General features: G+C 34.1%; 1 long non-coding RNA gene across 2 annotated transcripts in view; it reads right to left on the bottom strand.

Annotated features, from left to right (window-relative positions):
- The window catches only part of LOC106044287 (uncharacterized), a 157,181-nt gene that overhangs the window by 70,003 nt on the left and 72,951 nt on the right, over positions 1-14,227 (bottom strand). For both annotated transcript variants that reach the window (XR_007157497.2, XR_010831695.1), the window contains exon 2: positions 5,226-5,331. This is a non-coding gene — a long non-coding RNA (uncharacterized lncRNA). The remainder of the gene's footprint in view (positions 1-5,225; positions 5,332-14,227) is intronic.

Below are 14,227 nucleotides of genomic sequence, written 5' to 3'. Positions count from 1 at the left end.
CAGCTGTCTGAGAAATGTGGCAAAAATACAACCCAAAGAATGAAGCAGCAACACAACAATTTTACCCACTCTAGGCACATAAATACTTTACTCAGCCATACTTTTGCAGGTGATCAGCCTATTTTAATACCTGGTGCTGTTTATTTTGACTTTTTGCGGCAATTTTTATTAAAAAAAAAAATAAAAAAAATCTAACGACCTAACGACTAAACTTTATGTATAAGAAAAGCAATTACGTTGTATAAGACTCTATGCATTGAAAGAATTTTCTGGGTTTTGTCCTGCTTTCTCTCATGTTAATGAGCACCTGAGCTGCATTTGGGCATGGGCCATGAGTTTGTTTCAGCACATATACTCATTAGCTCCATTCTTCAGTCAATATGGCTGAGAGAAGTTCTTTATGTCATGTTCACTATTTTTAAATAAAGTTCGCACACACACCCTTTCCTTAAAATACTGACACATGCATTCATCTTACAGCACGTGAAATTTTGCACAAGGTAATCTCTTTGTAAGTTAAAACTGGCATATTCACTTCATTGTACAATCCTTTGACTCAGTCACATTCTTTCTTACCTACAACTGTATAATTTCTGCCTTAAGCAGAATTGCTATACTATAGTTGATTAATCTGAAATATAATAGGAAAATCAATTCACATAAGTTCAAAATTTTTCTACAGTGTTTAACATGACTTTTCGCAAATGTGAGTAATGCAAAAGAATACATAACTTTGCCTTTGGATTCTACTTTCGATACAGAATGAGTTTGTCTTATCTACAGACCTATCTGTGTTTTGATAAATACAATTAATGCAAAAAGAGTAAAACATAGCAAGCTGACATATTTGGAAAAAAAGTATAGAAAGCTAAGCTGTTAATAACTGCAATCTGGCTGGCGGATATTTCATGCTTCATTAGTGAGAACTATCTTAATTTGAACTAATGATGCTATGCTATTGAACTCAGTAGTACAAAACCATTAAATTAAAATGATGTAGTTTAAAATTGTAAAAATTATAAAATCTCACAAAATATTATTACTGAAAGCTTCATTTCAGCAGAACCCCAAAAATCCCCTTACAGTCATAAAATTAATATTCAAGTACTTGCCCTTCAAGCAAGAATTAATCTCTCCCCATAGGCATTTATGTTGTAAGACATGAATTTAGATAGAATAACCTGAATGAGTTTTTTCATAAAATAAAATAAAATAAAGGAATCTTAAAAATATCTGGTTATAATGTACTGTGGATTGTATGTACACTTTGTTCTTTATTGTATAAATCTATGGAATTACATTCCCATACCTAAGAGTGGATCTGGTCCACAGAACAAGCAGAGAACAAGCAGAGAACAAACCTAAGCTGCAAATGAATTCCAATGTTGCAATGAACATTTTGAAGAATAAAGCTCATCATGTTTCCTATAAAGCTGCCTAGGACAAAAGAACTTAGAAGTAATTGTAGAACTAACTACAGCTATGAAAAATAAACTGAAAAGATAAACAGTTACTGATCTTAAGTCTTTTCAGTGAAAGATAGAAATTTAATCTACAGTAACAGTTAATCACCTCTGAAAACATATGAAATGATACTACTGGACACTAAGACTTAAACTAGAAAAATTATAATCAAAGATTAATTGGCTTGAAACTTGAGAAAATGTACCAGTATAGAAAATGAGTATGGAACAATTAACCTTAAAGATATAGCTAAATAAATTATACCTGCTTCAATCATAAATTTAATTAAATCTAAAGTGATGGGACATGAGCCTACAAGAGGGGAATTGCACTGGAACTACTGCAAAACAATTCTGTGAAATGAAGAGAGAATCTTAGTGATATGGGTAACATAAACAATGGTCAGTTTAAAATTTTCAACAGAATAACACAAAGTGATAGGGACTTACATTAAGACTATATATTGTGGCTGTTGTTTAATGTGAAATCAACAGACAAATGTAGAAAGGGAGTGTTGAAAGAAAGCAACCTGTAACCTCAGGCCATCGTTTCCATTCAGAGCTGTTGAAATTGATTTGGACCCAGGGCAGATGGATAGAGACTGCAGAGGATAAGACTTGTGAATCCAAGATAAAAAGAAATGAACTAAAACGGGATAGTTGAATATGTAATGATGGATACACAACTGAATTGTACTAGTTAAACTAAAGATGATAGGAAATTAACTGAAAGATTGAGCTGTAGTCAATCACAATGCCTCAGTGTGAAAGCAGCTATGCAATGAACTCTTAAAGAAAAAGATGCAGTGAAATGATGAGGATCTTTACAGAAGGGTACACTTAAGGCAGTTTAACAGCCACCTCACGAATGTTACTGAACATTACATACAATTTTGCACTGAATGTATAGCCTGGAGAATCAAATAAAGAGAACCAATAAGATCTCTAAAACAAATGAATTGTTCCTTTAAATGTAAAGAAAAAACAAATGAATCAAATATAATCTGAAGTAGCATTCAGTCAGCATTCTTTCTCATTAAAAATAGTGGTTAATCGAAGCTGTAGCAATAGATAAAAACTAACCAAAATTCCAATCCCGTGTAACTCTTTAAAGCCAAACTGGGCTTTACTGAAGACTGAACACAAGAAGAAGCTGAGTTTAACACCACCCATCTCCAGATATGCTGGATCTCAGTTGCATTACTGCAAATTTACATGAGAAACTCCTCAGCAGTAGAATTTGGATAAACATTGGAATTTCTTCAAAGTTTACAGATACCTTACGTCTTGGGAGCTGACTTGAGTGTCAAATAGTGCTTATGTATATAATCTGCAAGCTATCAAGATATCTCCAAAAACAATGCACAAAGCTACATGAATTATGAATGCTGGGAAGCTTTTCTATTAATAGCTTAATAGTGCTTGCTACAAGTGTAGGGAGGATAGAAAATCTTTGCTTGCATTCATCTTGTGGACTGACGTGTAAGGAAAGAACCACCATCAAAGTCTTCCTTTGAAAACTGAGCTAACATGAGACTATATAAAGACTTGAAAGCTGGGCATTTGAGATGAAATTTCAGCTCCATTACAATCATTGGTAGAGTTTGCAGTAGCTTCAGTAGCACTGGATATTTAATGTTTTAAATGCTTCTTAATTTTGTGGTATTGACCAGCAAATAGCAAAGGTACTTGTTTTCAGGGTTCTGTACTTCATATCAAAAAAGAGGTATATAGCTTTGTCTTTGCAACACTCCCCAGGTCCTAAAATCCTTGTCTCGTAAATATCTGCTTGATTTCCAGAGGACTGTAACTAAGAATGAAAGAAGTTTTATATGGATGTTTTTATGATTCATTTATTAGCAGTTTAACAACACAAGATATTTTCTTGCTATACGTTTCAAAATCTCTCTAGATATACTTACATATGAATAGCTTTTTTGGTCACTGTGAGTTAATATGCAAACCCTATACAGTAATCACAACTGCATGCCTAAATGTGTGTTTAGTGGATTATCTATTTCTTTTTTTTTTTTTTTCTGGAATAGTATGGCTGATACATTTATTATGAAATGGAATAATATAGTACAAAACTTTTTATGTAAATGATGTTGCTTATATTTCCTGCATAATAAATAGCGAAGATGCTGGCTGTCATCATGAGACAAATACTCGACTTTCCATCACAGTGTAAGATACAATACTCATTCATTTTTCTGATATCAGAAAATAAAGTGCTTCAATATAACACATTTTCTGTGTTGCAGTACCAGTAGCTTTTACATGTTTATTGTTCAGGGATTTTAAGAAGAAACGCAGTGAAAGCCCTGTTTGATTTGTAGAGATTTCATATATGTGCACACAACATCTACCAAGAAATTGGATGAAATCATGAAAAGAGTTTACAAAGGAGAGCAAAAACAAGCTTTCTCAAAAGCTATTATTTATATACTGCAGAATCTTATGCTATAAACCAGGGCTCAAACTATCACTAGCTATATTGATAATATGCATGAATATGTCATCTCTGATGTAAAGGTATCCCCCAGCAACACAATTATTTCAGTAGGCAAATGGGACAGTATTTACAGTGCTCAGGAGTCAAGAAAACCAACCAACCAAAAAACAAACCAAACCAACCAAACCAAAAAAAACAACAACAAACCCACAATCCAAAACCAGATCAAGAAAACTTTTGCCACAGCTAAAATGTTTGCAACACTTTAGAGAGATTGTAGCTGGCTTCACGAGAATTTTGTTAAACCAACTACAGTCACTTCTGAAAAGGGCACAAACTCTTTATCAACATCCTAATTTAGAAAACTGATTACGGTCAAGACTTTAAAGAATGCAGAGTGTTCAGTCTCAAGTACCTAGTGATGGCGCCCTTGTGCCTTAGGCCTTACACTGATATCTGTAGCCATATTTAGGCTCTTAGCAAGTAAAATCAACTTTCAAAGAGACAAGCCAGCACTGTTGATTCTCATCTACATTAGACAGATGTACATATACTCAAGAGATCAAGAAATTAAATTCTCTTCATTTCAGTTTAAGTGACTGACTAAAAAAAAAAAGTGACTAGATTTGAGCTGTTCAATGTATTAAGGTAATTCACTTGCCCAGGGTCACAGAGCAAATTTGTGTGAGAATTTAATACAGAAGCCAGGCCTTCCAGTTCTTAGCCCTCCAGTCTTAACCACAATCAATACTAAACTGTTTCCCAGGAAGCCTGAAGTTTAATGAACTTTTCCACTCATGGATATAAAATAATTTATTTTTTTTCTTTTGGGTTTCCAGATGAGGCAGAGAACCAGAGATGTAGCATGAATTTAAGAGGTCTGTAATTCACCACATTATCTCATTTCTTTCTAGATATTTTAAACACTTAAGCTCCTGTTACTGAGCAATATATGCACATTAATACATATACAAGTTTCAAAGGTAGAACACTATGAAAAATAATAGGAAATACTCCATTATCTTAATGGTTAAGTACTGTGTTTATATATTCAACTCTTATCTATCATCTAATGTATTTTCTATAGTCATACATTAGGTAACTAACCTACCACTTTGCATCATATATTTCATTAGTATAACCAAGTTCTAACTTACTTTTTGAGTTTTCCAATCACAAAATTAGAAGTCGGAAAGAAATACAAGAAATAAAAAAAAAAAAAAAGTGGGAAATGGAAATACCTTTGATTTATTACCACCACAACCTTTGTTTGCTTTTACCATAAAATATAAAGATGGAAGTCATACCATAAAGTCCAGTAGTAAGGGTAGGAACCGTCTGCTTATAAAACCTCTTCTCTTTCTCCATTCTTCATGGCTCAGACAAGAGCTAGAGGTAAACTTAGGTTCCAACCTGAACAAAGAAAGGAAACAAGCCTTAATGAAGTCATACGTGTCTATTTATCCCCCCTTCTTTATGTTTTACCCACTGGTAATTCAGGGCTAAGGAAAAAAAAATGACCTCACAAATTCAGCTCTTTCTTAGAACCACTAACAAATCAGCAAGAGACCAGGAGGAGAAACACTTTTTATTGTTTCTTGGTACATAAAACAAAAACTAGGCTTTAGATTGAAGGAATATATGTTAGTCAGACCTCTTGACTTCCAGCAATTTATCAAATTTCACAGTGCAATTCCTCTGTATACTACTTTTCTCAGTTTCTTTAGATATAATAACACTAGGGAAACTTCATTTACTGTTTCTTGTGTGGTACTGGCTGAAAGTTATTCAGAGCAGTGATTGTGCAAAGCTGCCCTCAGGGTTTATTAAGTGTTTCCTTTGCACCTGCTGGACAACTTTCCATCTAAAAAAAAAAAAAAAAGGCTCTTTTCATACATTTTACTGTATACTTGAGAGATAGCATAATACTACTGTGCTTCAAGGTGACTAAATCATTTGCAGAAAGTGATAATGATTTCAGGCAAAGCAATAAATTGAACTGCAGTTTCTTCAGTATCCCTCACGATTGTTCTAACCACACAATTACTTGTTAAGGAGGGATACACCTCCAGAATAAGACAAAAAGGTGATTTTTTTTTTCCCTCAGCCTTAGAAAGTTTCTGATCTGTTTTCTTGAAAAGTTTTGGCTTTCATGATTTTTTTTCTTTTTTTTTTCCTTTTTTTTTTTTTAAACAAATACTCATCCAAAAAGAAGAAAACAACAGCATCAACACAGAAAGCTAAAAGACTAGGAAAAAAAAAAGTCAGAGTACTTCAATATGAGGCTTTTTCATTGTTATATTTCATGTTGGAACAATTTTATTATATGATGTGTTCCCAATAATTAATATTCAATATTAAAGCAATTATGTTTATTTCATTCAGTTATTCTGACTGGGCACCTATATATCTGGTCAGAACTGTCTTATTTATCAGGTTCAGTACACAATTTAAGATCTATTCTTGGCAGAGTGTACTTTTCTTTAGTTATTCAGTGTTCAGTCATTAATTCAAGAAGAGATTTCTGTACATTCATCCATCTGTAGTCACAAACCTAATTTCATTTTGATTTCTAAGTTAACACCATATTAAAATAATGCCCTGACCAGAGCATTAATTCCCTTCAAAAATGCATATTTTTTCACATGTACTTTGGATGCTATCAACAAGCATAGGGATTCATCTGAAGTATTAAGTGATGTGCAAATGCTGTCTGCAAAACACACACCAGCAACATTAGCTCAGAAAATGGTGCTCCACATGAGCGTTAGGTACATAGATGTTAATTTTGAAAATATAAATATAACCAATATAAAACCATTATAAAAAGTTGCAACGTAGTCTGCAGACTTTGTAGCTCCCATCTTGGTATTGTACAATAGCAATTAAGAGAAAGACGATAGAGAGGAAATGGAAAGTCAATCAGTCATGCTCAGTGATTAGTAGCCTGAAATGCATCTGGTTTATCTCTATCACATCATATAATGAATAGAGCTAAACAGGATTTTTCTGACAAAACTGTGCTTTTGTCATAAAACACTCATCTGCCAAACTGAAGCATTCTGCAGAAAGAGATTGTTTTTGATGAATTCTGATGAAATGCAGAAAGGCTGCAAATAGCATCCTGCCTGTTTTTCTGCCTGCTCACCTGTGGGGCTGCCTGAGTCTAAGGATATTCTAGAAAAGCAAAAAAAAACAAAAGCAAAAAGCAAGCAAACAAACAAACAAAGCAACCCTTCAGGCACTTATCTTTGGAGACACTCAAATGTTTGCTATATGTCAAGACATGGACTAAAAAAAAAAATTCCTCCTGAATATAACACTATGCTACCAAAGTGGAACGTAATAAATGAACAAGAACCAGCTATATCACACATGATTACTACAGTGCTCTATGCAACCAGAACTACAAAGAGAAGAGTATAAAAATAATATTCCTCTGAATTTAGAGCTGTTGGGTGATATGCTAGAAGGAGCATCTTTGTACGTTGTGAAAAGTCCTCTGAGACCTTTATAAATGATAACAAAATTGAGTTTCCTTTTATGTGACCAGACAGTATCAAGTACACATTTCAGAATCTTTCACACATAAAATATTCCACCTCCTCTCACCAATGGCATTTGTCCAAGTATTCCTGCAGGTTTCTAGGCACACAAAGTTATCTGTATACAGGTGGTCAGGACCTGAATGTTTCAACCGAGGAACATCTGCTCTATACAGTATAAGCCAAACCAAAATTGTAATGAAGTAAAAAATATAGTGGTTTTTGTTGTTGTTGTTTTTATTTTATTTTATTTTTCTGAATTGGTACTATTCGTCATAGGAAATTATAAGTAAAAAGCCTTCATATTATCATTTTAATTATTTATTTCAACTCTGCTTAATGTGTGAGAGCTGACAAGACTGGAGCAAATAGTGACAGCAGATAATTGCTACATAGATATTTCCTTCTAGTAAAATACATGTCTCTAGGCAGTACTCAGAGTATAACGGTCTTCCGATCTATCATATATTTGCTGGGAAATACACTTTACACCTGTCATGCCTCCTGACTGTAAGTAGGAGGCTGCCTACTGAGGACACCACAGGAGCGTTGTGCATCCAGCTAGCGATGGATGAATGCCCCAGCCATCAGATGGGGGCTTGCATGGCAAATCCCCACGCTCAGGCCTTGCACTCTTCTATCTGCAGTGAGCAGTTTAAAAGGCAACATTGAAACAGGCCCAGCTGCTATATTGAAAAGCTGTGGAAAAGCTCAGTTCTCATTTGATCATTCAGGATCTAAAAATACAGCTCAAAAGACAGAATTTCTTTGTCGGTGTTGCTTCCGCTGACACAGCTTAGAGATGGTCAAAGTTAAAATCACATGAGCAAAAATAGAAATAATCAGAGCCTGTCCCAACTAGCCAGTTCAAGCAAAAAATAGAACTAAATACTCAAAAGATGAAAAAGGCAATCTAGCTTATGCAAACCACTTCCTTTTCAGTGCCAGACTTCCTGCTGCTCTACATTTTATTTACGAATCTAGCTAAAACGTACCAAATGCCAAATTCGCCATTTGCCAAAACATTTTATATAAGCTTCAGTTACCAGAATTTTCCTTTCTAATTTAATTCTGCTTTTCCTACCTATTTCCTGATTTGTTACTATAAAAATACCCTTATTCAAGTCTGTACCCTGACACGTGTATACAGTTATCACCTCATCAGCCTTCACTGCCAGCCTGGCTACAATTTCACCTTTAATTATATTTCTTCATACTTCTGTCAACTTTTATAGTTTGCTTATGAAATAGCTTAACTTTGCCATAGTAATTCTGAATGTGAATGAATGGCCTTAAGGCCACATGAGAGAGAAATGTACAACTCTATGTATGTTTTTTTTTTTTTTAAAGAAGTATACAAGAGAACCATTATCTTCCTTTCATAAGTCACCTGCAAGTTTAAAGCTAGTTTACACTGATCCTTTTGTCTGCCTTTTTAACTACCATTACTGCTTCTCACATTTCTCTTCCTCAGAGAATCTCTCTGTGGGTGATTATTGCTGTTTACGATCCCCAAGGTTTTTCTTTTACCTTTCCTAGAAGAGAGAAGAGGGAGGTAAAGAGGGAGGTAAAAGGGCAAAGAAGCATTCTCTCACTTTCAGAGAAAGGATGAAGACTCACTGCAGAGACCACAGCTTCTACTTTGCTGGGGTAAATCTGGGCAGAAGTCACCCAGGAGGGAGGATGAAGTCACCCAGGAGGGAGGATGACTGCTGTCTGTGACAGAATCCTATGGAAGGGCTACAGATTCTCCACAAAGCGACTACATATCATTATCTTGTGTTGTGACAGGCAGTTCGCATTTGCTTGTCTTAATGCTTTATTTCTGAAGTACAAAATGTGATTTCACTCAGCAGGAACCATTCTCTATACTGTTAATTATTTTAGTATTATCCACTCTAGGTAGTCCAAAGAATTCCTAAATATGCACGATAGAAAGTGAGATTAAATGTGCTTTCATAATGAAAAAAAGAGATATTATGTACTTGTGATTAATCCTGTCATAGTTTACTTAACAGTCTCAAAATGGAAAACAATATGCCAGCCACTGCAAGGAGAACTTATCGAGTGATTTTCACTAACAACTGGTGGAATTTCTATGCATCTGTCTGCTAACTGACTTTGCCATACCCTTTGGCCATCCATCGAGGAAGCAGCAGAGTAGATGAAGGGCTGCCTATGATTCGAGTAAGAAAGAAACACAAGCATTCCAGAAAGAGCCAACATTAAATCTCTCAAAGCCCTGTGGCACTTAGGAGTCCATCCTACAGGTAGACATTTAATATTTAACAATCAATTTAACCATTCTTCTAAAAGGCTTTTCTTTATGGGTCCCAAGAGCTACTTGCATAAGGGCTGCCAGATCTGCAGATGAAGTGTTTATAGACTTTGAAATGGGACAGCAACAGGTATGATTTACAATTCTTGTGACTTAGCTACCCCCAGAGTTTTCTCAGATACTTTTCCTCATTTGAATTCACTGAGAGACATTTTTATGGATGACATTTCTGGAAAGATGAGGTAGCTTGTTTTAATTAATACCAAGCTCTTTATTATAATTTAAGTTTTAATTAAATTCTTTTTTTTTTTTTTTTTTTTTTTTCATGTCATGATACTACAAAGATATGTATTATGTGATTAAATAAGCATAGGTCTAGATCACAGAAGTCAATTCCTCTCACATACACTGAAGGTATCAGTGGCTGTTCAGCTACAAAAAATACGAATGATCTCTTCTTGTTCTAAAGGCTTTGTATTTGCCCAGAAATCAAAAAGATGGGTATTATAATAGTAACTTTCTAACTGTAAAATTGAACTGGGAGACGAAGTGGGATCCATCTTTCCACTTTATTCTTCCCTAACGAAAGCACCTCTAACTCAATCACAAAATTAAAGATCTTTTATTTTAAATATTTAATCAAGTCTCCCACAGGTCAGTGGGCCCTTCAAAATACACTTATTCCTTCAATTTTAATTCTCTGCAACTATTGGAAGAAAAGCAAAGACATTAAGGTCATTTATAAGGAATTAAGTAACCTATGTAAAATAGGCTGGCCATCATTTTTCCAGGAGTTACACAGAAGATGGACTAATAATTAGCTGCTGAGGTTCCAGATGATTGACCTCAGCTACTTTTCCCTTCAAAGGCACAGACAAGCACACCTCTCTCTATGCCTAACTGTAAAATTACCTACCTATAAAAGTAGGTAGGCTTACTATAGTACCTCCTTTCCTCACCAGGGATTTGTGAGACTTTACATATTAAAACCTGTGGGCCTGGAAACTATAATACTCAACATTTTAGCACTATTTGTATCATCAGATGAGGATGAAGATGAACATCATGTGCAGTTGCAGTGCAAGGTTTTTATATGTTCATCTTTTTTATGTTTAATTTATAAAATGAAAACTAGGGAAGGAGAATTTCACTGCGCTTCTATAATCATCATATTTTATTGCTTTTATCAATTTCACGTTCTTAAGAACACGAAGTTTCTGTTACTGAAAACATGAAACTTTTAAATTTGTATATAGAAAGATATTTAAACTTGATTTTACTGGCTCATTAACAAACTAGAATAAGTATGATCAGTACAACAGTAATTGCATACATAATATCTTTATGTTAAAGAATTGTGTTGTACTAATAAATCTTATTGCAATATTCAGGTTTCTAACATTTCAAGTATTTATATATGTACTCAGAATTAACAAAATTCATGCTATTAGCATCAAGTTAATGTTTGGCTTCTTTATCAGAAGAAATCCATACTTCCAATTAAAGAAGCAAGCAAGCTTTCTCCTCTAGTAAGCATTCTGTTTTTTTCTTGCTTTGCTATATCCTAAACAGTCTGTATGGTCTATTATGGTAATCTGCAAACTTCTTTGGCAAGTAACTCTAGGTTTCACTGGTGAAGCAACCCTGGAAAACTATGCCCTCTTCTTTAAGAATTTCTTAATCATCTGATAATTTGGCATCAGAGGCTTATATTTCAATATACTTCATTCAATATCAATAATCATTATACATATAACATTTTTAAGTCAATTTGTTTTATTTTGCATGTGCAACTCTCATTACACTTCCTATATAAAAACGTTATGCAACTACAAGATAAAAAGTAGCATTCCTTCCACAAAATCTTTGCAATTTCAGTACAAGAGAAGAAAAAATAAGAGATGTCAAGACAAGACTGTTCAACAGAAGAAATGAATCTCAGTGCACTAATGGCCTTACTCTTTTAGATTTTGTAGACATGTTGGCCAAGAAAGGTTTAAAGTTGGATAATTTTCATCATCTGTTAGAAACTGTGAAATGTGATTGACATGGGAAGCAGTTTTAAATCCTTGGATGACTAGAGGAAACAATTGATATTATAGTAGTGAGTGATGGATAACAAACAGGTTACAGCTGAGAGTCTTGAAGTTTATCTCTAATGTGACAAAATAGAACAATGACCATAAAGGGCAATTGTGGTCAAACTGCAACCAGGGTATGGCTGTGTGATAAGAAAGTTGTACAAATAGAAATTATAGAAATTATATAAAACTCAGCAAGGATTTATATATATTGTATATTTGGTATTTCCACAAAAGCCACAGTCAAGACTCAGACTTCTCTTCTCTCCTCAGACTCATTTCACTCATCCACTGAACTGCTTCTGCACTTCAAAGCACCTTCAAAATATTAACGATGTATCACCCAATTTTTCTCTGCTCAATAAAATCATATATTTGATAAGGACTAAGGAAGAGATGTTCAACAAAATAAGGATGTCATGATATGAACACCCCTGTGAGGTTTGTATGAGTTACATTTGGCTTACGTATTTCCTATTCATTCTACCATGATTATATTTAGCTAAATAGATATTTTATACAAATACAGTTCTATTGCAAGGAAATGACTGTCTGCCCCAGCCAGCTTTGAGACAAATCTATTTTTCATATTAATGACACCACATAACGAAATTTTTGAACTTGCTGCCATAGCAACTATCACAATTGTAACTGTTTACCTCACTCTATTTGTGTCAGTCATATCAAAATATATTTTGCATTTTTCTTTCACTCATGTATCTCAGTGCAGTGCATGATGGCAGTCTGATTTCCAAAAAGCTGTAATCCTATTTATTAAACCTTCCATGATTTTGTCCTTTTTTGAAAGACAGTTCCCCTACCAACATTACTTCAAGAATACTATATTGCATATAAATATTAAAGCTAAAATTAATCAAAATCAGATTTTTCTGAAAATAGCATTAAGTGTGCTGGATTATTTAATTTCCTAATGCAAGACACCATGAGCTCATGCATAGATTTTAAAAAGTTATCAGTGACTTTTTGGTAACACAGATATGCTGTCCAGCTTTTGACTACACAATGCACACCATTAGTTATATAACACCTGTGCTATCTCAAAATGAGTGCCTCCGACTTAAGTAGCTAAACAAACTACTTCAAGAAATTTATATTTTTAGGTTGGTTTAGAGTACTCATTAAAAAAATAAACTGTTGTGCGAATGCCTTACCCTTATAGAATCAGTAAAAAGAATGACCATTACATATTCTTTTCTTTTTTTTCTTTTTTTCATGTTTTAACTCAAAGCTGAATTTAAATAACAAATAAGATGTTGTTTATAGAAAAAAACAATATGTCATTCAGATAATACAGATTTCTTTTTCAGTGTGACTGACATCAAAGTTAAGTCATTCCCACAGTATGTACTCGACCTTTGGAGACTGTTAAATCTGACCACCATATTTCTTAAAGTTTACCAGGAACACATCATTCGGATCCTGAAGATGAAATTCCTGTTACAATCTCCATTATGCACCTTCACTAGGAATACAGGAGAGTTTTCCTTAGAACCTTTCTTTCTGTTTTGTGAAAGTTCAAACTGGTGGTAGGGAAAGTATTTCACATTTAACAAAGGCACTACTTTGTGAAACTTTGTTTTGACAGAAAATTTCAAGCCAGTTTGATTTCAAATATAGAAAACATGCTTTGCCTTGAATGACACAGCAACAATACAGTAAGAGCTTATGTGCACTTTGGTTGTCTTCAGCTTTCCTGAAATTGTTTTCAACATGTACAACGCCTTGCCTTTTTACAGTTGTACTCCTAAGTCCATTTGAGTTAATGGCACAATTGTATCACATGTCACCAAAGTGCTTTAAAAGTGCATATATTTAGGGTCAAAAAATGACCACAAGTTAAAAATACAATAGTAAAAGAAAACTGAGCTAAATCTGTTAGAATTACTGAGGATTTTGTACCATGATTAGTAATTTTGCAACATACTGTCAAGCAAGCACACATATTACAAAGTTTTCTTGAAACTTCCTAGATGAGGTTATTCATCTGTGAGAGTATAAAAGTAGTCTAGAGGACAAGATTTTCAGAGGTATTTTGCAACTATTTCAGTCCAAACATTTCAATATTGTAGGTCAAGTTCTTGAAACAGAGGTAGAATTCAAATAAAGATAGTAACCTTCTTGTTATTTCCCAGCTTCTACTCAACACTGTTTAAATCACAACTGGCGGTAACAAATTCCCTAAATGGAATATCATTCTAGATAGGGAAACATCATTGGAACTGTAATCATTTCTTACTGTGGCTACTGTGTGAAACAGCTGAGACTTCTTGAACATAATTTTAGTTTAACCTTGATTTCCTCTTTGCCCAAAGTGCTTAAAAGAATTACTTGGTATTCAGTAACTTGTACTAGCCACCTCTGCAAAGTAGAATTTTTAGAGGGAC

This window comes from Anser cygnoides, chromosome 5, assembly GCF_040182565.1.
Source record: "Anser cygnoides isolate HZ-2024a breed goose chromosome 5, Taihu_goose_T2T_genome, whole genome shotgun sequence".
NCBI classification, from domain to species: Eukaryota; Metazoa; Chordata; class Aves; order Anseriformes; family Anatidae; genus Anser; species Anser cygnoides.
The sequence above is the reverse complement of the archived record's forward strand: the minus strand, read 5'-3'. Positions and strand labels throughout refer to the sequence as shown.